Raw genomic sequence first — 27,186 nt, 5'->3', positions numbered from 1 at the left:
ATTACATATTGGACTAATTGTCTATATATTTTAATTAATTGTTTTAGTTGTACTAAAAGATCTGCTGCAGACATTCTTTCGATGTCTGGATGTGGTGTGTATCCGGCTAGGACCGGCCACGTTGCTCCTGGTCTACCTAGTGGACCGAGCCTGGTGATGTGATTATTATGTTTTAGGGCGCCATTAAACAAGAGCAGATGCTCTTGGAATTTGAGTGGTACTTCCACTTCCTCGAAAGGAATGTACTCATCAGGAGGTTCCTCCGTTTTGTAACCGTGGAAGTCCTTTGTTACAGCGTTTGCTGCTGGAAAGTTTATCCATGAATAGAATACCTCTGTCTGCCGATATTCGTGTGCCTCAATTACGAATATGACTGTACCACCTCTTGGTGTCAGTCCATTTTCTATAAGTTTTAACGTTATAGATCTTCTCATGTTGACCGGGATGAGTTTTATATCCGGGTCTGCTTCTTGCATAGTATTATCAGCTTCTATTAGTTCAGCTGCTAATCTAACTCTCTCTCTTTCATCATCACTTTCTGACATTTTACTGTCAGGAAGGTTATTCTGTTTGTTTGCAGATCAGGTTCCTTATGGAAACAAAGATTAGATGCACAATATTTTGGAACAGTGTATCCTTCAACGTTGATTGAACCAAGAACCATACATAGGAGTTCCCTCCTGCGAGGTTTGGCGGATTTTACCTCTCACCCACTCCAGACGTCTTTGGAGTATTATGGGGAAAAAAGGGTCTGAGTGAAAGAGCACGACTGAGTTACTCTAAAGTCTTGCGTTAGTTTTATCGCCTTTCCAAACGTTGGGCGCCATGTAGTGTAGTTCCTATTATCCCAATAGGCTCTGCGCATTGGAATAATACCTCCAATAGTATAGACCTAGACCAGACGTTAACTAGGTCTTCTACTGTCGATATTAGACTTAAAGTTTTGGGTTTGCCAGCTAGCTCAGAGTTCACTAGAAACTTTCTCGAATAGGCAAGGAGGAGTTGAACCTCCCTGGATAGACAAGAAGGGATTTAGTTTCTGACAACCATAGAACATGACAACTTTGCTCTCCCCTAATCAAGAGTGTATCTCTAGAGTCGTGTGAAAACAAAAGACAACTTATTTTACTCAGTCAGTACGTGCATTCTTAGTTTCACCAGTTTGTAGAGAAAAGGAAGAGACGGGCGTGTTCAATAAAAGATGTTGTTTATTGATCAGTCTCTTTTCTCGTACAAGAGAAATGGCTCGATATTATCGCAATACTTATGGTTAAGTAAAGTGCATACAATAAAAGCAGAATTATGAAATAATACTGTAAAAGCATTGATATGGTTTCTAAGCCATATGCTATTTAAAATGGATAGAATATATACATACACATATACATTTGACTAATCGTACTCAACTGGTGCTTCTAACCACGCCTACCCCGGTGTACCTGACCTAAGCCTAATACGTGGGCTGGAGTAGAAAGTAGCAGTTTTGAGTTAAGTTTGTTTTGCCAAGTGACTGACTCAAGAATTCTCTGCAAGGGGTTATTCAGTTCTGTACCTGAGATCTAGGATGGTTGAGGGAATGGTATCTCTCGTCTGTGGTCTCGATATTCCAAGCTGCCTGCAAGGGCTGCTCGGAAGCGCCGGAGCTGGATTTCTCGGCAGGAGAAAGGCAGCGTCTCGTTCTCAGCGCGTCAGGAAGGCGGGGCAGCGCCAGTGGGCTTTGCTCTCTGCTGGGCTTCGGCAAGTCTCGCTGCTCCGATCTCGTCACCACCGCGTGTGTTTGCTTAAGGCAATGTCGGTAATATTTATACCTGTAAGGTGCCGAGATTGACGTAAGGATGGACATAGATACGTCAATAAGGATGTCATACGAGCTGGTCGTTAGCACATTCTTTTACTGAAGTTCTTTGAGAAATCAAAACAATGGCCGCAGGGATTTTCCCAGGTTGTCATAGGTTTGATTTGTTTTGAGAACTCTGTTTGCCTTATCAGGGGCTGGAGGAATATTGCTTGCCTAATTAGATGGCAAGCGTTATGACCTAATCAGATAACGCGCTCCTGTGCCGTGGTCTGGCTTAATCAGATAACGGTTTCTGCATCATGGGATGGCTGCTAGTTAATTTGTTAACCAGAATAGGGTCAGGAATAGGGGGATCTATACAGAACCTATAGGAATACATCACAAGGGGACCTCAGGAATGAAGAGGAATTAATTATCTCACGTAAAATGCGCCACAGGGTGTGTTTGCAGACATGTCACCTCAGGCCACGCCCCCTTCCTTCATCAGTGTGCAAACGCGCCCCGTGGTGCGTTTTAAGTTGGGAAATTAATTATCTTTCAATACTGAGGGTCCCTGAGGGCCAAATAGCCCAACAGGTATCTCCAGTATGCGCCAGGGAGCTGCTTTGCAGGCAGGTGTTCAGAGGCCTCGCCCCTTTTTACACCTCTCTGCAACGCAGCTCTGTGGTGCTTACTGGAGGTACCTAGTGGGCTAGTTTGACCCTAGGGATCCTTAGGATTGAAGGGCACTTAATCTCTCAACTTAGAACGGTGACAGGGCGCATTTACACAGGGGTGAAGGGAGGGGACGGGGCCTGACATGATGTGTGCAAACACGCCCTGTGGCGCGTTTTAAGTTGGGGAAAAAATTCAACTTCAAACCTGAGGGACCATGGGGGCCAAGTAGTCCACCAGGTGCTTACAGGAAGCGCCACTGCGTTGCGTTGCAGAGAGGTGGTGCATGCCGTGCTCCTTTTTACATCTCTCTGCTAAGCAGCTCTGTGGCGCTTACTGGATGTAGTACAAATTCTGATTTACTCACCTGTTATCAGGAGAGACCTCAGTGCTGCATCTTTCAGCCCACTACTGATCCTGAAAAATAATTCTAACCGTACTTACAGTAACTTGAATTTCCTTCCATAGGCTAACATTGACTGGTTTCATTTGGAAATTCTTTTAAGTGTGGAGTTTTGGAACATTAAAAAATTCCTCTAAAATCAGCCGAACTACGAATTCCGATTTACTCACCTGTTATCAGGAGAGACCTCAGTGCTGCATCTTTCAGTCCACTACTGATCCTGAAAAGTAATTGTAGCCATACTTACAGTAACTTGAATTTCTTTCCATAGGATTTCATTGCCTGCTATATAAAATATATATACATTGAAAAAAATATTTTAAAAAATAAACAAATATTACAATTTCAATATTTTTAAACACATTTTTTTCAATCTATATTAAAAATATGTAATGTAATTTAAAAAATAAAATATCTAAAAATAAATTGTTTAAAACAATGTGGTAAATCGGAATAAAAAAATATAACAGTTAATACATTTAAAAATTATCATTTACAAAACCTTTGAAATTCACTGAAAAAACCATAGGTTTCAGTCATGTTATAGTTAGTAATTAGCATTTAAAAAAAACATAGAAATTCACTGAAAAAACCACAGGTTTCAGCCACGTTATAGTTAGGAATTAGCATTTAAAAACCTTAAAAATTCACAGAAAAAAACATAGGTTTCACACATGTTATAGTTAGCTAGACATTTCACTCATACAAAACCATTGAAATTCCCCCGTTATAGTTAGTTCAGCTAACTATAACTCGCGCGCCCGCAATCCACTGCTGATGACGTCACATATTACATCACTCATGACATGGTCAGTGACATCATTCATGACATCACTGATGACATCTCAAATTACATCACTGATGACATCACTGATTACATCATCTTTGTGAAAGAGCGGCAGACCTCCTCTCACCATAATATAACCTTTGATACACACATTGAAAAATAGAAACTAAAATGTTCAAAACAATGGAGATACCAATACCAGTTAGAACAACCTATTCAGTAATTCCAAAATCTACAAACACATCCACTCATTCACCAACAGTTCTATATAGTTGCTCATACATGTACTCACTCATCATATGTACTCATACACCTATACATCCTGTTACACACCTACAGTCATACATAGAGTTACTCACACACATACTCACACATGCAAATAAATTATCAAACATCCATTTACTTGCATATACAGCTATACACACACCACTACACTTACTTCTACAGAAACATACACATACTTACTCTCTTAAGCAATCACTTATAGAAACACATACTTATTCATGCAGGAACTCTTCCAATTTCTCACTCTCATATATACTCCTCACTTATATACATCAATACTCACATATACTAGTTTAAAACATATGTACTTACTCATAAAGACACTATTGAGACAGTCATCCACTCACTAACACACCCATACACACACTCATCCACCCATACAGTCCTGCACTCATGCTCTCTTCAAAACACTCATTCATGCATCTAAGTGCTAAGTAATATCCCCATTGAACGATACAGACACTCATACTGATACTCAAAAAACCAACTAATAACTCATATAGACACTCATGTAGCTACTCACCAACCCATGCAGCCACTTATACACAAAGTGAGACACTGATACAGATATTTAAATATTTAAACATTACTCGCTAATACATGTATTCACTAAGATACACGTAATAAGTCAGTTATACAATCAATTTTCACTCAAATCCTTATTAAACAAAATTTAAGTTCTGCAACAATACAATAACTAATAACAGCACAGCAACCACGTAAGAATTTCAACCAATCCCACCACTACCTAACACCAACTGGCCTATCCCAGTGCAGCACATCTAGACGTCACTCTCTCTCCTTGCAGAAGTTCACCCTCCTTCATAATTTTTCCCCAACTCTCTCTCTCGTTTACTTGTTTATAACAATTGTCTTCTCGGCTAGAAGAATTGATAGAATCACTCACCCAAAGAAAACAACATCCACAATTTAAACCTCAACCAGCAGGAAATCACTCAAATCAATATAGTTTCCCTCCTGTGCACAAAGGTCCACCACACCAATTCCAACTCTATCTTGCATGCAAATGTTCCCTATCTCAATTTGGCCATTGACAATGTCTCATGACAACCTCCACAAAACCTTAGCAGACAATCACAACACAGCATCTTCTGCATTTTTATTATATATTATGGGCTCTTAGATCACATCGAACCGGAGAATAAAATCAGCTTCAACTTAGTACCACATTCACACAACTCTTACAACAACATCTTCACCAGACATTACACAATCAATACTGTACCGCAAGATAAGCATACATTTCACACATGCATCCATACTAATACTCACTCCTCCTTTGCCACCATTTCACACAGTTTGTTCTCCATGCTTCGATTCCGGATTCTGAACTTGGGACACTAAGGTTGGGATTTAGATTTATAGGTCAAGTTCTAATTCCATTCACTTCACTAACTAGCCATCCTATTATGCTACCAAGTGTTAAAGTCTAGGTACATTTACACAATTCTCTTCGGAGGGGACAGGTCTTTCTAGTAGAGTGAGTGATGAAAGGAATCAAATCACTGGTTATCATTTCAATACAGCACAACAAATGTGGCTACACATTGATCCATTCGACTGCCTGATCTAAGTTTAGTAGGTTGAATTATAGGTTCAGAAACAAATCAATATAGGTTAGTCTCATTATAATCGTATAAAAATATAAAAAGGTCGAAGTAGGTCCAAATCTTCTTAAAAGATGTTCCCCTTACAGTACAAAGAAAATGACTAACTCTACAATAATGACGCAGGTAATCAGGAAAAATAAATGAAGGTTAAATTGCATCAGATGATTCCCTTTAACAAGCATGAATACCCTAACTTTCCTTACTCTAACCTAAAGGCACAACCCTAATCTAGATCGAATAAAGATTTTAAAATAAACAAGTAAGGACATAATCAAATAAGGAAAGAAGGAAGGTGTTAATCATCAGACACTTGGATAAAAAAGCTCTGGCAATGGATCAAGTAGCTTTAAGCCTTGCAAGCAGTAGGATAGGTCTGCTCCCTAAGCAAACCCAAGATGGACTCTCTCCTCTAACTAAACACAGCACATAATATAATCTGCCATCAACATGACACTCTCATGTGGCTCCTCCTTGGGAAATATCCATAGCTCTGGCACAACGGGATACTTTCAGCATCTTTCCTAGTCAGATAGCACATTATCTGTTCTAGTCCTTGGCCGTCCTTCTCCCATGAGAACTCCTCTCCTCGCTCGTTACCGCGATTCTCTTTGCCACCTCCTCCTTCTCATGCTTTGCTATCTCTTTGCACAAAACTCCTTTATTCCAAATAATGAGGCTTAACCACACCTGCAATCGAAACAACTCAGCAACACAGAATCCATAAGGAAGGCTAAGCATGAATTATATTTCAAATCTTAATGCAAGCAGCAACTGATTTAATTTCTTCTCGAGGCCTAGTGTTACTAAGTTAACATGAGCACAAGGTTACAGAATAAGTGCACCTTTCTACAAAAAAAATAAATGCAATTGCTTAAAGCACGAATAAATGCAATGAATTATAAACACTTCAGTGTAAATGCTTCTGCACTTGATTGATTCAAATGATGCATATAAACATTAAACAGCTGCACACATCCAAATTATCTCACAATTCGACATTTCGTTTTATTTTCTTCTATTGGCTTAATACATAACTTGTCATGCAACTTTATTAATCACATTCTAAATATATGTATTACAAAACACCTTTTAGCATTAAATACGCACTTCCCTTTAGTACATTAGTCACAACAGGAATATATTTGAGTGCTAAATATATGTGAATATGATGCTCTCCTACATTATCTTCAGATGGGATCAAGCTAACACTTCTTCACTGCCAAAAAGAAAAAAAATAGCATTAGACCGGACTTAATCTCTCTTCATTAGCTTCCAGTAGGCAAGTCAATTACATTTCAGCTTGCATAGCTTGTGTTCAAATGCTGTAAGGCATATTCCCACTCATATGCACAGGACGAGATTACCCACAATCCTTCTGTGCACCCTGAGATTCAATAACCGGATGGCTGTAAATACCTCATAGACTAAGTTGAAATAGAAAGGAGATACAGGTTTCTCTGATTTGGCCACACACATGGAATTCTTTACGAGAGGAAAACTCACTCTATTGGGATTCTAAAGGGAGGTAAAAACATTCCTATTCAGTTAGTGAATGAAGACACCACTTACTAAGGTGCACTGCATTCAGCAATGGGCTTTTTTCCTTAGCATTCCCAGACCGCCTAGAGACAATTTGATCTGTAGAGAGTGTTTAAAAATAAATAAACAAATACATACATTGATATTGTATTTCGCACAATTGGACTAACTAAGTGGCTCATCAAAATTCACATACCCTGTAATTCATGTGCTGCGTGATCAGAATCAAGAGATAGCAAAATAGTTCAGTAGCTGCAATGAATTTGAAGCTTTCTCCGTAGCAAAGAGAATACTGCAGGGCATGAAGTTAAAAGGCCACATGCATAAATACAATTTGGACTCCAAGGAGGGTATTAGTACTATTGTTGAATGAGAAATTAGTTCCAAATGTCTTTTTTACTGTCAGATGAAGCTAAATTTACAAAACACAAAAGGAGGACCCCAAAAGGAATTATGGAGCGAGAAACAGAATAAATGTAGGTTGAGTGGCAGGTGGCCTAATAAGACTTTAACCACCATCCTCTTACTCCTGAGAAAGCAGCAACCAGCAGAATGCCCACCTAAAATCAGTGAGCTAACACTAGAAAAAGTCAGTGTTTGATCACACAGACAGCAGCATTCCCGCCTACGGCTCTGCCAAAAGAATATTAGAACAGAGTTTGGAATTATTTAATTAATTTAGAATCTGCCTATTTTTCAGAAATGTATAAACATGCCACTATAATAACTATTTGGAGAAATGATTGAGCAGTTCATGGTTGAAGACTACATGGTTGACAACTAGTACCATAAGACTGCTGAGTAGTTTAACACTTTTAAACTTGTATGACAAGACAAATATAAAGGACTCCAGAAAGAAATACTTTCACTTAACATTCCAGATACCAATCATAGGAGTCATAAACCTGGTTAATAATTTGGGAGGACACTAGAATTCCTTAGAGAAGTGCCTGTTAAGTGTAAGCAGTACCAATAATTCTAAAGTAAGGAGCACAACTCAAAAACATCCCATGTCAACTGAGAAAATATAGCAAAATGTATTGAGCAAAAAGACATAAAGATCATTAGAAATCGGATAAGGGGAACCATGCATAGCATTTTTTAAAGTTAAAACCAAAAAGTACCCAGGAAAAGTAAAGCACCATTAAAAAACAACAATTTTTGATTTATCAGGACCTAGGTATTATATCAGCCAACAGCAATGAAGCTGAGATTAGATATACCAAGCACATTGTCCTGATCAAAGTTTTTATCCTCCAGCTGAAATGAAATTAATGAAAGTCAGAATCCTTCAGCAGGGCAAGGTAAAAAGCTGTGACCATGGTGGGTTCCTCAATGTCAGATACATAATTGTTGAGCTCTTGATGATGCCATTATTTTTGGCAACAAAAGTTCCAAGGGGGACATAGCTGGATTTAGTAGCCACTGTAGTCATTTTGGGGGTCAGATAGATTTGCTACCTTGTTCCAGTGCAAGGTTTTACCTTTACACAGTCACTTTTTTGGTTCTCAAAATCCTCTAGTGAGGCAGGACTGGAAGCGGTAGCCCGACAGGGCTCCACAATTCCAGATACCTTAATCACAAGTTCCAGCTGAGCCCATTTCCAGTCTGGTAAAAAGCTCATAGCGGTACAGACCTGGTTTACTTACCCACCTTAGCTGCGATATCCATTGAAAAACCTTTGTGCCTTGTCATGGTTCTTTTAGCGCAGAAAAAATGACTACGTCAGTCCCTGGCTGCTCTGTGCAGGCTTCTAGGCACCAGGTCTCTCTGTAGCCAGGTATGCTACAGTCGCCAGGCCTCTGTGGTCAGCAGGGCATTCTTGGGGTCAGGAATCCTTCTGCTGTTTGCGACCCGGAATCAGTCATACTGGAGGCAAATCACTTGACCCTTGGAAAGCCATTCTTGGTTGCTGGCAGGAGTCAGAAGTTCCTTGAGTCTTTTTCTCCTAGCAGGCATCAGAAGTCTTCTTTCTTTTAGCAGGGCTTCTTCTTCAGGCCTAGGAGGTGGTGGGGGAGGTGGGAGACACAGTCTTATCTTGTACACCAGATAAATATGGCAGATTTTTCCCTGCTCAATCTTGGCTACTCTCTCTCCCTACGCCCATCTCCTTTTGCAGCACTTTGCCTTACAGGAAAATTATCCAGAAGCCCCTTCTTCAAAGTAGCAGAACTCATGCCACAAGACAACCCTCATTTCTGCAGGAGAAGTGTGGCTCACTGGTTAGAGGAGGCAGACCTGGAAGCAGAGGTCAGCCCGGGACCAGGGTTCAATTCCAGGCTCGGCAGGGTCTTGAGTCCTAAAAAAAAATGTCCATGGACTCGACTCGACAATTCTCGCTCCGGTGCCTACTCGATTCACGGGTTCACACTCTGCGACTCTGGGCAATAGCTTGCTTAATCTCCACAACGGCCCCTCGCGGCGGGATGCCTGGCTTTCACCTTGTGGATACCCTGCCTGGGTTATCTCACAGGGGAATACCAGGACGGGTTCCCTAAGCAAGCGCTTAGAAACCGCTCGGTGATTTGCGCTATATAAATTCCTGTACATAGCCACTCCCCCTACTTAGATGAAGTCTCCTCCCACCTGACAGGGTCAAAACTAGGGTTTCTTCCCCTCACCCCTCCACCATAACTAGTGCCAGGGTGTGTAGGAGAGTTCTGGGCATGAAGAGGAGAAGCCTTCTTTGGCATTCCCAAATTAAAAAGGCTCTCATTGGTTCTGAGTTGTCCTGCTCCTCTCTCAGATAGGTAATCCCAGCAGTTATCCCCACCCTGTTCTTCCTGGGTTCAGTGTCAGGCTGTTACAAAATAATTTACTCACCAAGCCAAGGAAAGATATTCCAGCTCTGGAGATATGATAAGTGGCAGAACTGCTTTCAAGACAGCCCATATAACCCTCTGGAGGGGGGTATATTTACTATTTCCACTCCAAACTAAGCTACATTGGGGACAGCGTTAGAGTCTGGAGGTGTCAGATTTACTATTCCCAAACCAAACTAAGAAACATTGGGGGTAGTGTTGGATTCTAGTAGTAGGATGGCAGATTTACTATTTGGACTCCAAACGAAACAACATTGAAGATAGGGTTGCACTCGGGGCAGGTGGAGTGGGTTCAGTTTGATTATTACCAATCCAATCAAAACACAATTACGGAAAGAGATGGACTGTTGGGGGCTGAGGAGGGTCAGATTTAATATTCCCACTCCAAATTAAGCAACATTGGGGAAACCATTGGACTCCAGACGGATCAGAGCTTTAATTGAATCTATACAGCGAACATGGACTTTTTGGGTTGTAATCCTGAATATCTACTACAAAAATATGGATTTACGAAAATATTGAGGTCAAAATATTGGTTCGCAAAATATTATAAGCCCTATACTCATAGTTAACATAACAAACATATACATATGGATTCTAAAATGTCATCCTAAAAAATATCCAACACAAAAATATAGATTTTCAACAATAGTGAGTTTGAAAATAAAGATTAGCATTAATGAAAATACTGAAAACCAGAATATAGTGGAAAATGGATAATATGATTTGTACATATTACATGTATGTAATATAACTAATCTAAGGTTTAAAAAGTTGCGATAATTTTTAAAATATATTTTATATTCCAAATGAATTTATTTGTAATTAAAGTGCTAGATAATGGGGAGGGGGCGTATTTAATATCCTCACTCCAAACTAAACAACATTGTGGATAGCTTTGGAGTGTGGAGCAGAAGTGAAGTGGGGAGGTTTCATATTACTACTCCCACTCCAAACTAATCAACAGTAGGGAAAGTGCTGAACTCTGAGGGGGTCAGATTTACTCTTCCCATTCCAAAATAAGCAACATTGGGGAGAGTATTGGATTCTGATGGTAAGCAAAAGAAGTATTCCTAATGAAACTGACATTATAGAAATATCTGACTATCAAGGATTATCATTTCTATTCTCTTTCTATTCACAATCCAAACAAATCAATATTAAAGGAAATAAATGTAAACAAATGAAAAAATTATAAACATTAATAATATCAGAAATGTATTACTTCCTAAAACTACAAAATATATTATATAAGAAATACAACCTATAACAGTAATAGAAATATACATAATTAAATAGATGTAATAATGTGAAATATACATTCAGTATTGCACAATACTTACATTCTCAATGTTTAACAATTAATTAATTTTTTTCTAAATTAGAAAATATATTTTTTAAGAACCATCAGAAACAAATGTCCTAATCAGAAACAGTTCTTTATTAAAAAACTAATTAGATTTTTGCAAAAGTAAATAAGAATAAAGTTAAACGATGAATTCAAGATATTAAAAATTACAATTTTTTATGAATAAACAAATATGTATAACACATTAATATAAACACTACACATCCTCAATTCTCACAAGACCTAATAATCTAATATTCAAAAAGGCCTTGCAATTACAAATGAAATTAAATATATAAAATATTTAAAACATTATTAAACAAAAAACATTACAACAACACCCCAATGAAAAACACATTTAAAACGAATAAAAAATATTGAAACTTTTTTAACTTTTGGCAAAAAAGCATTTCAATTATTTAAAAAAACAATATTGCATTAATAGATATTTCAATCAACAATATTACTGGGGCCTGATTTCGATGTGGGGCGGAATTCCTTCCACCCGACGGCGACTCAGATCTGGGACCAACTGGCACCTGGTCAGCGGTCCCGACCGCCTCATTAGGTAATTCATGCTCCCATAGTAAAATTGGTGGTGTTGTTCATCCTTGCACCCTGTGGTAGGCACCTTGAGGTGTCGGCCACATGTTGCAGGGGTCAAAAGGGTGCCTCCTAGTTGCCCCCTCGGCCTACAACCAGAGGCTGTGCACCAAAGGGGGCCCTGCAAACACGCTTTCCGACATGGTTTCTGTTAGACCTGACATCCTTGGCGTGGCTTTCCACTGTATTTTTGCCTTTGCATCCATTTAACTGTGTGTTGGATTTCGTTTTTGCTGGTATAGATGCTTTGGGTAAAAAGTGCAAGTGCTCCCTGTAAATTGTGTTTATGGATTGGTAATTCCAATATCGGCTTATTTGATTTACTGGTCAGTCCCTAGTACTGTGAGTGTGCCCAGGGCCTGTAAATCAAATGCTGCTACTATTGGTCCAGCAGTACTGATTGTGCCACCCATATGAGCAGCTTGTAAATGTAACTCAGACCTGCCACTGAAGTGTCTGTGCGAAGTTTGGTACTATGATGTCGACCTTGCAAGTGCACCCACTTGTCAGGCCCCAACCTTCCCTTTTCTTACATGTGAGTCTCCCCTAAGCTAGGCCCAAGGTACCCCTGTGGGCAGGGTGCAGTGTATGTGAAAGGTAGGACATGCCCTGATGTATATGGAATGCCCTGATAGTGAAATAATGCCAATTTGTTTTCACTATTGAAAGGCTATCTGTCCCATAGGATGGAATGTGAAGTTTACCTATAGCATCTTATAAGTATAACTGCCCATGTGAACAAGATAGGAAAGTTGAGTTTGGTATGCCTGAATTCAGAAAATAAGGATGCATCTTTTAGTACAGATCATTTTTATATCTTGGTTTTGAAAATACCACTTTTAGAAAATGGATATTTTCTTGCTTAGCCATCAAGTGTGTCTCTGCTAAGTTTGTGTATTGAATGTCTGGCTTTGGAGTGACAGGGGATGTGCATTCTATTCAGACAGCCACTTGGGGGGTGAGGTGTGCCCTGGCCTTCCAGTGTGAGTCAGGGCTGGGCTGAATAGACCTGGGCTGCATTCAGAGTAGGGGGAGGAGATTTATTTCACACCCGAATGTGCCTGGTCTGCCTTGGTCAATGCTGTCTCCACCTCCTGCCGGGAAGCTGCACCAGAGGGCCAGAACTGGTTTTGGCTAGGAAAAGAGCTTCTCTGCCACCAGAGAACAGAAGGAATTTGTGCTATAAAAAGTGGGTCCCAGACCCCAGACTTTTAGATTACTTCTGGGATTCAAGAGGAAAACTTTGCTAAGGAGAAGAGCCGGAGAAACTGAGTAGAAGTACTGCCCCTTTGATGTCTGCTGTCTGGGGTTGGCCTGTAAGAACTGACGCATCAAGGGGATGCAGCTGGAATCGTCACAGCGCATCCCTGATCTTCTTGCATCGCATCGTCCTGGATCCTCACACATCGCATCGAGTTGCCAGGTCTGTCGCAGTGATGGGGGACGCGGTAAAACAGACGCATCACCTCCTCTCTGGTAAGGAACCGATGCATCACCTCCCTTGTGCAGCAGTAAGGAACCCGATGCATCACGGCCCCCGGAGCAAGGAACTGACGCATCACCTTCCCTGTGTGTAAGGTACCGGCGTATCACCTTCCCTGCGACCCTTTTTGGCTTGTGTTTTTGATGCATTCAAGGTACTTTGTGTTGAAAGTGTTGCAGCCACCCTTTTCTATGAACAGATCTATTTCTACCTTTTAAAAGTCACATTTTGATTACTGTATTGTGGATTATTGTCGTTTTGTCCTTGTTTGATTTAGATAAAGATTACTTTTTTTCTAAATTGGTGTGGTGTTCATTTGTAGTGTTTTCACTGTATTATTGTATATGTACACAAATGCTTTACACACTGCCCCTGAGATAAGACTGTCTGCAAATGCCAAGCTACCAAGGGGGTGAGCAGGGGTTCTTTTAGAAGTGTATCCCCCTTCTGCTGACTAGGAAGAAGGGGTCCTATTTTTACAAAGATGCAAACCCTTGCCAACTAGAGTCCCCCATTTCTAACAGTTTCCATTTCAGACAGGCCGAATGGAAACCATGTCGGAAACCGTGCATTTTAATCTCAGGGGCAGAAAGGCCCACCCTTGAGATTACTAGCCAGCTTCAGACTGGCGGACAGGCTCTCCAAGCCCGTCAGAAGCCAGCCAGAATGACCAGCAGGTTTCCTTTCGAACCGCCTCCATCATAATAATGTGGTTGGAAAGTTAACCGAGCGGCCCATTATGATGCGGCCTTAAGGGTCGGATCGTAATCGGCCCCTAAATACGATGTGGTTGCCCACTTTTTTATACAATAGGCCCCCTGCCTTGTGGGCTTACCAGGCACATGTTTCCTTGCCATGTGTTATTGCAGTGCCTCTAAACTACAGAGCAGCCAGAATACAGCTGTGCACCTGGTAGCCATATGTTTTTTATCATAGATATAGGTGGTGTAACACAATACTTCTCAAATCTGACCCCCACATGCCATTGATAATGTTTTTGTGTAACTTCCCACAGCTCCCAGGAAAATTAAACAGGCGATCTCGGTGAAATTAACTTTACCAATTCCATTTTAGGGCCAGAGCACACACACTGTAGCACTAAGTAGCAGTGTCAACAGGCACAGAGCCCTACTACTTGCAAAAATATGGTTCGGAAAAAGGAGAAAGACTGCAGTGGCCATTCAGACAAGGTGAATTTACTACATTAGTGAAGAGATGAAGACCCATATCACAAATGGGGCACATATCACTGGTATGCACCACAGCACATCTTTAACTGGATATGCCTGGCACAGAGAAGGACAGTGTGCCATAATAAAGTAAATGTGATGTACCAACTGCAGACATAAACCTGTGCCTGTCCTGAGGAAACAGCATCAGTGAAAGGTAAACCTGCTGTATGAATCGGCAGATCAGCTTTTCAATGTGCAAGCACCAACTATAGTATTGGATGTGAAATTATATTGGTCACTGCTCATGTGCGGTGGGGAAACGATATGCTTCATGCAACTATATTTAAGGAGAGGTTTATTTCACATGTGCTCTTCCATAATCACAGGCTCTCTTCTTGAGGGTTGCTGTTTTCAAGATTTCTCTGAAGCTTGCCTGGAGTAGTCACGAGCCATTTGCTATAATGCATGGAGAATGCTACCATATCTCCTGAGGTGGAAAGCCGGGAGAAGTACTAATTGTATTTTTACTGTGTTTTTTAACAAATCTTTAATCTGTTGTACTTTGGCGCCGTGCAGCGGACCTAGCGCTGTCACGAGACCTACCTGATTCTTCCTTCCGCCTACACCGCCGCCGAAGCTGCTGGCCACGCCCACTCTTAGGCCACGCCCCCTCCCGCCCTCCTAGCTTCATAAGCGCTGACTGCTAGCGCTTCGCTAAGACCGAACCTCCTGAGGCGGAAAGCCGGGAGAAGTACTAATTGTATTTTTACTGTGTTTTTTACCAAATCTTTAATCTGTTGTACTTTGGCGCCGTGCAGCGGACCTAGCGCTGTCACGAGACCTACCTGATTCTTCCTCCCGCCTACACCGCCGCCGAGGCTGCTGGCCACGCCCACTCTTGGGCCACGCCCTCCCGCCCCCACAGGCTCATACATAAATGTGTAACTTCAGGAAGCGCAGCGGGCGCGCCGAAGGCGCGCCTAAGGCAAGCCCGTCTGCGCCCGTCCGCGACGGGCCGGGACTAGGGGCTATGATTCCTGGCCCGTCACCCTCTGGTCCGCTACACACCTACTCTAGGGAAACTCTGCTTAAATTCAGGTCATCACCTTGCGCTTATTGTACTATATTGAATCCTCTCCATGCCCCTTCCATCTGCCCAGCCTGTCATTTCTCCCTTACGTCCCTCCCCTCCCTAACTAACATTGCCCTATCTGACTTTCCTCCCACATGTTCCAAATCTACACCTACAGTTACTTTCTTACCTCGGACATTGATTAGCCTAAACTGCAGATCCCTAGTGAAACACAAGAGGGAAATATTTGACCTCCTTGTCTCTGAGGAACCTGCAGCTATGTTCCTCACGGAGACATGGCTAAAAGATCATTCTGGCCCAGACATTGCTGCGGCTCTTCCGGATAATTACACTTATGTCGGAAAAAACAGAGCCTTGAAAGATGGCGGAGGAATAGCTATAGTCTATAACAGACGGTACTCTTGTAAATGGGAAGACATTGTAGTACCCAACTGCGAGGTAGGTCTCTTCAAGCTCTCGCTGTCTCCCAATTTTACTTTCTCCGGACTGCTCATATATCGTCCCCCCGGACCAGCGAGCTCTTGGGCCACCTCTCTTCCTGAGCATATAGCACCTTTTATCCAGAACTCCACTAATTTTTCAATTCTTGGTGATCTTAACCTTCATCTAAATGATCCCTGCTGCTCCATTAGTAGAAACTTTCTACAGGACCTGGCTGCATTAAATATCACCCTACATAACACAGGCCCTACGCATATTGCAGGACATCTTTTGGACCCCATTCTCTCCAACGTAGAAACTATCAATTGTGAGACCTCACTACCGATCTTATGGTCGGACCACTTTAAGGTAACTTTCACTATTACCATTGCTCGCCTACTCAATATCCCCCCATAAACCAACTGAATCTAGACCTTCTAGAAACTGGAACAAATTAGATATAAATGAACTCAATCTCCGTCTTGAGAACACTAGACCTCCCAGGGAAGATAATTGTACTGAAGCTGCTGAAGCTGTTGACGCGTGGCTAGCAAAGGCTGCAGATGCATGCCTACCCCAACGCATGCAAAAACAAAATCTTCACCATCCGCCCGCACCCTGGTTTACAGCTGCCTTAAAAGTAGAAAAAACCATCTGCAAAAATCTTGAACGCAAATGGCGCTTAAAATATGATCCTTGTTCAAAACAAATTTACAAAGCCGCTCTATTTAAATACCACTCTTTATGTAAAATTGCTAAAGTTGAACACGTTAACACTACCATCCTTGAAGCACAAAATCGCCCTAAAGCTCTCTTTAAGGTAGTTCAGAGTCTGTCGGGCGCTCTGTGTCAACCCAAACCACCAAGCCTAGACACTGTACAGTGTAATTCATTGGCCGCATTTTTTGTAGCCAAAACAGATACCATCTATTCCAATTTTGTGAAATCTGCCCCCTCCCCTTCGTGGCCTTACCCACCCGCCCCTATCCCACTCACTGAACAACCGACTGTAGAGGACTTGTCTCCTACTTCGGGTCAATCTACTCTTTCCACTTCCCCAATACCCATGATCTCCTGTGATTCCAGGATTCTCCGAGAAACCAGCTCTCCTTCTTCTCCTTTGATCGACACCTGGGAGCCATTTAACACTACGACTCTTTCTGATATCATTTGCAAAATTAAATCCGGCTCTCCACTGGACCCCCTTCCTCCCCACATACTAAACAAACTAGACCATTCTTCTCTTGCACTGATTGTGGATCTTCTCAACACCTCCCTTAAAACAGCTTCAGTACCTGCCGCATGGAAACATGCAATGATAGTACCCCTGTTAAAAAAGCCTAACGCAGATCCTAGTATCCCTTCTAATTTTCGCCCAATTTCACTTCTTCCAGTTTTTTCCAAAATTATGGAAAAACACATCAACTTCCAACTGTCAACCCATGTTGAGGCTAGTGGACTACTTCATCCATCTCAATCTGGATTTAGACGTGGCTTCTCGACTGAATCCACTCTGCTAGGGGTCTCCGAAAACATCAGGTGCCGAGTTGATAAGGGTGAAACCGTGGCACTCATTTTAATTGATCTGAGTGCTGCATTTGATACGGTTTCCCATTCCATCCTTATCAATGCCCTCAGATCATCTGGCATTATCGGCACAGCTCTCAACTGGTTTGTTAGCTTTCTTTCAGATCGCACTTTTCAAGTTTTCTCCTTGTCCTCTGCCTCTCAAACCTTCACATCAGCGTACGGTGTACCGCAGGGTTCCATCCTGAGCCCCTTGCTATTCAATTTGTACGTCAGACTTTTGGCTACTATTGCAGAGCAAGCCGGGCTCACTATTTACTGGTACGCTGACGATACCCAGGTCATCTACTCCCTTTCCTCTGACTCTCATTCCTCTTCCTCCTCCCTCCGTACAGGACTGAGCAACATCGCAGCCTGGATGTTGGAAAACAAACTTCAACTAAACAGGGGTAAAACAGAGGTTCTTCTGTTCGGTCACAACACCACCTTATGGGGACCCCGGCTATGGCCTACTCAAATGGGCCCTCTACCTACTCCATCCAAAACAGCTCGCAACCTTTGCGTCACCTTTGGCAACCAACTATCTATGAAGAACCATGTGGTTAAAACATCATCCACGTGCATCACTATCATCAAGTGGTTGCGAAAAATCATTTGGATGCTTCCCTTGGACACTCAGAAGACCGTGGTCCAGGCTCTTATTACTTCGAGACTGGACTACGGGAACATCCTTCTTCTGGGAGCCAGTAAAGAGGTGACGCGTATGTTGCATACAGTCAAGAACATGGCTGCGCGACTTCTCTGCAAATTACCTAACACTTCTCCCACTTCCAATGCCCTACGCTCACTGCACTGGCTCCGAATTGAAAACCGGACCAAATTCAAGGCCCTCTGTATCATCCATAGAATAAACTCTGGTCTAGCTCCCTCTTACCTCAACCCCTTAGCACAACTATACCATCCCCCTCGTAATTTACGATCCTCTAATCAAAACTTACTTTCAGTTCCTAGAATCAAAAAAGCCAGAATGGGTGGCCACTCATTTGCTTGGTTGGCCCCCTCACTCTGGAATTCTCTCCCCCTTCAGATACGAACTGAACCCAACTATCTTAGGTTCCGTAGACAGGTAAAAACCTGGCTATTTAACATCTAACAGTTCTCTTCTGACTTTCCCCTCTCACTTGTTGGTTTAGCGCCGGGAAACCTACGGGTAGCTGAGCGCTTTAGAAATTTAATTATAATAATAATATATTTTTTTCCTGATAGAGACCTTATAATTAATCATTATCCAGGGTCCAAACATCAATGTATTGACTGTACTGGCTGAATATTTAACGTGCATTATCTGGAATTCCCACAAAAATTGTCCTCCACCCCCAATACTTTATTTTACATTTACTGTTCTGCCATTGACACTCAAATGTAAGTTTAATTCAACGTCATTCAGTTGCAGGATGTACATGAAAGACTGGGCCAGTACTCAAAGGCCTGGGGACACCGCTCTTTCCAGGAGGCAGGGCGGCAGCCCAGCTGGGTGCTATATAGCTCATTTGATTTTCCCACAGTGCGGTATGCTTGTGAGGTGTGCTCAGGCTGCACCCAGGCAAAGATCAGCCCAAAGCAGGCCCGTCTGTGCACGTCAGAGGCTGGGCTACACCATCCTCTTGGTCCTGGTGGCCAGACCTTTCCATTCTCCCATTTGCAAATGAAGGTACCTCTAGACACTCAACATCATGGGTAAGAGGATATCTACCAATGCCTCTGGGCAGAGAAATCAGATATCTAACTAGCACTAAGGGGGCAATGAAAAATGAAATAGGTCGGGTCAAACAGAGTCTAGATGTTGTGCAAAGTCAGACCACCCTACAACCCAGTGAGCCCATGAGTGCCAAATGAAAAAAATCACCAGTGTCTGTGACTAAAATCTCGGTAGTAGGGAATGAAAGTGACAAAGCTGTAATCCTAAATTACAACACTTGCATTTCTAATGACTCTCGGTGCATAAGTTTGGACACAGTCGCCCTGTGAACTTCTTCAGCGCTGGCTAACAGAAAGCAGGAGACAGTGTGCACAACGCACCGCAGTACTATGGGGGTTTAGCATTTTATATATATATATATATAGTATATATACTGAAAAAACCATAGGTTTCAGGGGGTGTTATAGTTAGGAATTAGCATTTCAAAAAACCTTAGAAATTCACTGAAAAAACCATAGGTTTCAGGGGTGTTATAGTTAGCTGGACATTTCACTCGTACAAAACCATTGAAATTCCTCCGTTATAGTTAGTTCTACTAACTATAACCTGTGAGCCCGCAATCCACTGCTGATGATGTCACATATTACATCATTCATGACATGGTCAGTGACATCACTGATGACATCTCAAATTACATTGTTGTGCCTTGGTACATCAACTGGAGGATGGTTCAGCATTCACACACATGTCCAGATTTATGATTTATGATAAATCTGGAGATGTGTCTTGTTCTATGAGTGTTGTGTGCAAACAGTCACAGCAACACCTATTGAACCCCCCCTTCAACGTAAAGTGATGTGTATGATGAGTTCGTATTTACATGGAGAAGAAAAGCTACACAGAGTGTCTTTTCCTCTCCTTGTAAATATAAAGAGTGTCTTGCGCCATCACTGTGTTACAAAAAGTGACATATTGCTGGCACAGAATGCTTCTAAATTTGCCCCATAAGTGCTTAGGTATTGGCATGCTGTTACAATAAGAACATATTGCTAGTTCATTGATTGAAAAATTGCATGAGAGTGACAGGAGATAAGCACAGAATTATCTCTCCAAAGATGCTCAAAGAAGAATGAATGAAATGGTGGAGGTCCTTCAATAGGTACAATGGGAAATGTTATGAACCAATCAAATCTTTTTTTTTAGGTCACATGGGATCCTATGACAGAGAGATTCCAAAACTACATAGGTATAAACTGAATATTTTGAAGAGTGTATTAATACTTTTTAGCTTCTTGCAGGTCTGCATGCATATTATATAAAGAAATTGACTTGTACTAGGGTTAGTGGCTAGGCCAATCCTTAATTATATGACTAATAAATAGAGTAATTTAAGTACTGAAAAGAGAGTACAAGATACATTTTAAGTACTTAGGTTTTGGCAAAGTGATAGGACATGTTTATAGAGTGGTGAAGAGAAAGGATGGGGCCTGATGTGACATGTGCAAACACACTCTGTGACGTGCTTTAGGTTGAGGAATTTAGTCTCTTTTAATCTTGAAAGTCCCTGGGTACTACTAGCCCACCATGTCTCTCTATTGAACACCATACAGCTGCGTTTCAGAGAGGTAATCCGAAGCCATATCCCATTTTACACCTCTCTGCAATGCAACTCTCTGGCACTTTTTGCACATATCTGGTAGGTTAGTTGGCCCCCAGAGACACTCAGGATTCAAGGAGACTTTATCCTGTAACTTAAAACGCCCACAGGGCATGTTTCCACACATATCTACTCCATCCACCCCCCCCCCCTCTTCACCAGTGTGCAAACAGCCCATTGTGCATGTCAATACTTAGCCAATCATACCTTCACAGTAATAGATATAAAAAACACTAAACTTTTTTTCAGTTGTTTTTTATAATTTAAATTTCAGAAAATTTCATATTTTAGAATTAGGATCTGTGAAAGATAAGAAAAAATACAGTTATAATATACAATATTATTTTTTTTACAACACAACATAATTTTAACATTTTATAAATTATTTTCTTTGCCTTTTTTGTAGTTCTCAGAATATATTGAATTTCACTACAAACAGTGATTTCAATGTTACTCAGCATATAATAGCGGGCAAAAAAAAAACAATTAATAAGATTGTTTAAAAAAAAGTTTGTCTAAAATATTTTTAATATACTCAACTATTTCTGAACATTGCATAAAAACTGCATCCTCAATTACATACCATTTAATACAAATCACACATATATAAAATGCTTCCTTCTAAGAGAATTTTCTTACTTGAATATGGAAGAACTCAAATAATAATTCAATAAAGAATTCTTTTTTAATTCCTATACGCTGTAAATTATGTTCTTTAAAAATATATGCTGTGAGAATGTGGAAGAAAAAGCCCATAATTGAAATGTATACCTTTCCTCTAGGCTAAATGGTATTCCTGAAATCCTTTAAAGTGAAATTGTCCAATAGTAATCGTATTATTACATTTTAACATATTTCCAAAAGGCTGAATTATGTTCCTAAAACTTTGGCTTTAAAAACATTAGGTAGGAATTTGGTAATTCGTTAGGCAAACCAATTGAGCATCATTACAATATGTCCATCATCTATTGCATTTCAAATAGGCAGTGTAATGTCCAGATGTTGTAGAAGGACCATCATGGAAAATTATTGCTACTGCTAAAAAAATCTTCCTGATATTGATAGTTGACTTGCTACAAAATGTTTTATTAAAGTTTCCAATTTTCTTCAGCTGTACAAAGTTGTATCATTAAAATTATATATTTTCCAGATCTTCGTATAAATAATGTTGACAACATTTCTGATTTGAATTGGCTACACTCTATGTTTTGATTTGCTGCTTTAATTAGTTTGTTTAAACACATTGATTTACAGTCTGGTAATGTCAAATATATAAATCTTTCAGTATCTATTAGTGCTACATGTAAACAGACAATTTTCACATTGGTGTTCCCATTTATAACAAAGGCCAAAACGATTTTCAATTTCTATTCCTTCATTTTCCAATACGGCAAGCATTTACATTAGAAATTCCTGAGCATCTTTTTGGATATTCTGCGTAAATTGTGTAGAACAAGAAAATATATCAAAAAGATTACAAATATCAGACTTTGCATTTTACTTTTATCAGTTCTCAATTTTTCATAAATACAGTGCAAGAAGGAACAAAATCTTTTTTCACGATTCTTTTTTCACGATTCTCCATAATTTGCTGTTGCAAACTTTCGAGAAGAAAAACAACATTGACGACTACACTAGCATAGCAGTTGATACCTGAACTATTTTCTAACTGATAACCAACAATCTCTTCAATAGTGTCCTTTTTCTTTATGCTTGCAATCTCAACATTATCTTGATTTTTTTCCTTCTCTATAACTTCACTACAGATATTCTCATATCTTCTTTTTCGACCTACTACATGGTTTTCAAACACAGGATATTCACCTAAATCGGGAGCATACGCTCTTCTTAACCTATTATACTCTTTTTTTTTTGGTCCTCATATTCCACCATGGATTAAAACGTTAAAGCCAGTAGAGAGCGACATACTGCCACAGATGGACTGGAAGGGACAGCCGATCAATTAGTTTGGCGTCCCCAATCAGTAGTGTCACTACCCCCAGGACCTCCACGCCAAAAAAAACATTAAGGAGCGAAATTGCTGCAATCATATACTAGCCCCTACGACTGGACCAGTATACTTAGGTGCACCAGAACAGGCAGGAAAAAAACCAAAGCAGCGTAATCATTGGACCATGGGGGAAAAAAAAACCACAGTGAAAGTCTCTATTATACCCAATTCAGGAGGTGCCAAAAAGCTCTTTTATCATGGTTTCCAGATCTTGCCAGGTCCAGCTTCGACACTTGCAAAACCGATACTCGGCAATCAAACAGGGAAGGTGGTGTTGAGTCTTTCCAGTTTTTACAAATGTCCCTTCTGGCCAGCAAGATGGAATAAAAGAGAAGATCTTTCTTTGGTCCTCGAACCTCATCCGAGACCCCAAATATTGCAAGAGAGAGATTTATTGAGATTTGGAAACCCAGGGAGTTCGAAAGTGAGGCACTTATTGAGTCCCAAAAGGAAGACAGAAGGGGACAATCAAAGAACATATGTAGGTCCGAGGCAGCTATTAGACCACATTTAGAACATGCCACAGGCGAGTCCTTAGAAAATTTTGATATGGTGAATAGTAAGCTCTATGGAGAGTGAAAAGGTGGTTCCTCCGGAGCCAGGCTGGCTTCACAATGTGCCAAAGAACTTTGAAAGATGTAAACCACAGCTTTTCCAAATCGTGGCCAACAAAGGAGGACCCTCATAACGTCACCGGCAGTTGAAACTCGCCATCAACCTCATCTAATATTAGATTTTACCATAATGAGACCTCCTTGCTGGCTGGAGGTTTATCAAGCAGTAAGGCCACTAGATGACTACCCCCTCCTAATGGAAATCTGCTATTAGCTGTAATCTGAGAGTGAGCCCAACTAGCAATCTGGAGATATTTAAACCTAGAGAGGTTTGGCCCAATTCCATCTATCAAAGATTCCCATGGGAGTAAGCAACCTTCTACAAACAGATCACCCCAGACCTCCGACCCCGCATCTCTCAAGGGCACAGCGAGACTATCAGTGAGCCAACCAGGGCTCCCAGGTGAGTCCCACAATGGAGACCTACTTGAAAAATACCCCAACCTTATGGAGCTCCTGAGTTTAAGCCAAGTTTTCGCCATACCCTGCAAGACCTTCAATTTCACCTTCTTAAAAAACTTGGGATCTCCAAATTTGAACAAAAAACCAGCCTGTACAACACCTTCCCCTATAAGCAAAGCTGCAAACATGCAGCCAATCCCAGATTCCGTGGGCATTTTTAATAACATCCGAGCGTGAGAAAATTGAAATTCCCATGCATATAGTTGGAGGTCTGGAGCTGCTAGGGAACCTTTCTCTCTACGCCGCCGAAGTTTTTTCCAAGCGATCCTAGATATATGTTTATCCCAAATGAAAGAACTAATTTCGCTCTGAAGTTTGGACAAAAGTGAAGGTTAAAAAAAAGGGGAATGGTGTTAAACAAAAAAGTAATTTTTGGTAGAATTTCATCTTTATTAGGTTTACCCTTCCTAAGATGGACAACGGAAGCAGAGACCAAGATCGCATAAGTCTACGACAATCTTTTGCCACAGTAGAGAAGTTAAGTGTAGCAATCTCATTTATATCCTTAACAATGTTAAGACCAAGATAGCGCAGAGTTGGACTCGACAGAACCCCGGCCCGAGCTCATTATCGTACCAAACCATTATCTCTGTTTGACAGGCTTTAATCTCATATGCAGAGATTTCCTCGAAGTCTTGAGCTAAATTCATAACTGATGGAACCTGATTGACCTAAAGCCTCATATGGACTTTTTATCTATTAAGCCTCATTTAAGGTTTTTTTATTGAATAAGCCTTATTAATGCATTTTAAGGATACCTTACCTACCTGAACCGGGTTTATATTTATTATGGAACCTGATGCAAATGTCCCCCTGCAGTCCCCATAGGACATTTTGGGTGACAACATCAAGAGGCTTTTTGGGGAAGAACTTAAATCTTCCATCAGAGAAGCAGTTGACGCTGCTCTCTCTAAGAGGAAGAGGCTTTCCCCTCCCGAGGAGATCTAATTCTCTCTTTCAGATGGGGAATCCCCCTCGATCTCTGGACCCCAAAAAAGGGGTAAGGTACTCCAGAAAAAGAAACATACATTAGAGGCATTCACTGATGCAATGAAATTTGTTGGCCCTCGCGCTACAAGAGTTGATGGTGCTCCCTGCAGCACAATAGACAGACCTCAATTCCTTGGGACAGAGAGACGGGGTGCCCGTGCCAGCATTATAGAACGCGGTACCCTTTACGGGACAAATGATTCTAATGATGAATTTAACATCCAGACCCTATGAGGACTTAGATTAGTTTATTTTTGAACCCTAAGATACCTTTGAGGAACTCGATGAGGATTTAGGCCATCCCTCCACCTCGTCCTTAAAGACCCTCTCGGAGGGGAAATGTTTAACCCTACCACCATTCCCCATCCTCACAGCACCGAATAGTGGCCTATGGACCACGTGGGTAAATACTTATCCCAATGGGTCAGGAAACCCCTCGATACAGATACCTGAAATCTACCACGGAATGAGTGCCCTCGACCCTCCTCGGAGGACAAGATCTGCAGCACCCCCAGCCTTGATCCTGAGCATATCACCTTCCTTTTTAGGAGCCGATAGCCAGCAGCCGGTTCGTGAGCCGAGAAGCAGGTCGAATAGAGCATGATTCTGAAATTATTTCACGACGAAAGGACGACTTCGCCACTTTGTTTCCGTGTGACTTATGCACCTGGTTGTTAGGACTGTCGTGCCTCGCATATTTGTCTTGAGAAAGACCCGCTGCAACTGCATACATTGGTGCTTTAAGGGTCGAAACGTCGACATCTATTCACAGGCCACATAAACTTGGAGCCCCAACGTATTTGAAAGAAATCATAGGGTTCTTAGATTGTACCAGTGGATGGCCTTTATGAAATAAGACTCTGTACATACGTGTATAGTTTTTCTATATTTTGAGTTCATTAAAATTGGATGTATTTTGCTTATATCACGTGCTCACTATTCACTATTGTCACTATTCCTTGCACTATATTTGATATATTGAAAGTTGTTGTATATAATGTACAGAAATGACTTTTTGACTCAGAGAATTGTATAAAGAGAATACAAAGTAATATGCAAGATTTCCTTTTTCATTTATTGTAAGGAATTGTCTTGATTTCAGAGGAGGGTTGTTGGTTCTTTTAGGAACATTGCATAATAGGATTGTTTGGATAAATTACTGTTGTTCGAACCCGACAGAACCAATTTTTCTTAAACACCTTCCTTTTTAAGGCAGGAAGGGACCCTAGGAAGGGAATTGAAAAAGGTCTCAAGCAAGCTCAAAGCAAGCTTCTCGAAGTAATGGGTCCACTATCAACATTTTTGATATGACTGAGGAGGCTAGATCCAACAGTCTGGTCACAACGCGCAATATGTTTTATTGGCAACGCTAATGCAAATCTAATCATGGTACACAGAAAGGCTGTCCTTCTCAGAATGAACCCCAAGCTCGCGGACCTTTCCGCTAAGGAAGATATGTGCAATGCAAAAAGTCTCTTGTTTTGCGACATTTTTGTTAAATCCTTGGGGAAGTATGTCTCCACTTTTAACACCTTCAGTAAGGCACAGTCTAATATGCGGAGAGTTTTTGGGGGACGACCACTTTTTGGAAGGGCTGACAGGAGGGGACAGTCTGTCAGCCGTGCCTCCTTCAGGTCCCAATTTTACCACGACGACAGAGGCTCCCGCCCCTATACAGGGTTTCACGCAAACTCAAATTTCTACCCCCAGCGAGGAAGGGGCTTAAGATTCCGCGGTGGCAGATCAAGGTCATCCAACCAAGGCTATCAAGGTAAGCTCAATGCCTTCTTTCCCCTTGAAAGTGGCAGGAAGGCTGAAGCATTTCGCATACAATAGGTTTGGAATCACTCAAGACCCATGGATCTTGGAGATCGTTGTGGGAATCAAAATAGATTTTTGGGAAGAGCCATTCCAAATAAGAATTCCAAAGGAGGTGACTCTAGACAAGGAAAATTCAAAGTTAATAGAGACAGAGATTTACCAAATGTTAGACAAGGGAGCTATTATAAAAATTCCCCTCTCAGAATTGTCCAAAAGTTTTCTAAGTTCTTTCTTGTCAAAAAGAAAGGCACGGGATGGCAACCTAAGATACAGACATTTCAAGATGGAGGGTAGCCATCTTTTGAGGGACATTTTACAAGCCAAGGACAGGCTGGTAAAGTTGGATCTGAAAGATGCCTACTTTACC

Source organism: Lissotriton helveticus, chromosome 4_1 (assembly GCF_964261635.1).
Source record: "Lissotriton helveticus chromosome 4_1, aLisHel1.1, whole genome shotgun sequence".
In the NCBI taxonomy this organism is placed as follows: Eukaryota; Metazoa; Chordata; class Amphibia; order Caudata; family Salamandridae; genus Lissotriton; species Lissotriton helveticus.
This window is presented reverse-complemented; position numbering follows the sequence as displayed.